Consider the following 1,038-nt stretch of genomic DNA (forward strand, 5'->3'; position numbering starts at 1 on the left):
AGGATGTTAATATTAGGGTTTTTTTTTTATTTTTAAAACTCTTTTAATATATTCTGTCTCAGACCCCTTCCTACCTGGCCAGCTTGGGTCTCTGGTTCCCAATTCCTGATCTGCCCCTGTGGCGTGGACATTACCCCTGCCTTCCCGAGCTTTGACCTCAGATCCACCTGCTGCTCTGATTTATCTTCACCCCTGCACCCCTTCACTCCCAGTCTGGATTCCTTTCTTCGCTCTAGGACTCCCCCACAGTTTCCTATGGATGAAAAAAGCGGAGGTGCAAATACAAAACCAGCAAAAAAGTTCAAACTTACGGGTTTTCTTCAGCAGACAAGTCAGGCAAAAAGAAAATCGAGTTGCTTAAGAACTCACACTGAGCTTCTCAACATAGCTCGCTCTCACCACTTAGTGAATTCGTCCTGTGAGAACTGGGGGCAAAACGCAGGGGGCGCAACTACAGGGGCCGAAGAGCTCCAGTGTGGTCTCACACCTGAGAGGATCAGGGGAAAGCGCGAACCAGGGCCCCACTACCACAGATCGTGCAGGAAGTGGCAGGGGTGAGCAGAGCCAGAGTGCACTGGTTAAGCATCACCCTGGGAAAACCACCTCCGTGATCATGGTATCTCCCCTGCCAGGTAAATATATAATACTAGTTTTAAAGATGGAACTGTGTATCAAAAGAAGCTGCTATAGAATAACGGAAAGGGTTCCTCTTGAGACAGGACAAAGCAGATAAGGCTGCGGGGAGAACAGAGTGTTCTTTTATACCATTGAGCACTATTTCATTTTGTAGAATATTTGTGTGTAATAATGTAGGCAAATATTCCAAATATAATGTTAAGTGAAAGGGAAGGATTAAAATTGGTAAAAATTTTATAGCAATATATAGCTATTGACATAAATTTACCAAATTCCAAATATACATGCCTTCTGTTAATATAAAATCTGAATACATCAAACTACATTTTTTAAAATATACTCAAAGTAGTTATCACTGCATGATAAGCTAATGGTAATTTTAACCTAATTTTTTATCTTTTT

At 41.7% G+C, this 1,038-nt stretch overlaps 1 pseudogene; it reads right to left on the reverse strand.

The window, feature by feature from the left end:
• Nucleotides 1–497: 497 nt before the first annotated feature.
• LOC113928179 lies at nt 498–640 on the reverse strand (annotated as a pseudogene).
• Between the last annotated feature and the right edge of the window lie 398 nt (nt 641–1,038).

Source organism: Zalophus californianus, chromosome 7, assembly GCF_009762305.2.
Source record: "Zalophus californianus isolate mZalCal1 chromosome 7, mZalCal1.pri.v2, whole genome shotgun sequence".
In the NCBI taxonomy this organism is placed as follows: domain Eukaryota; kingdom Metazoa; phylum Chordata; class Mammalia; order Carnivora; family Otariidae; genus Zalophus; species Zalophus californianus.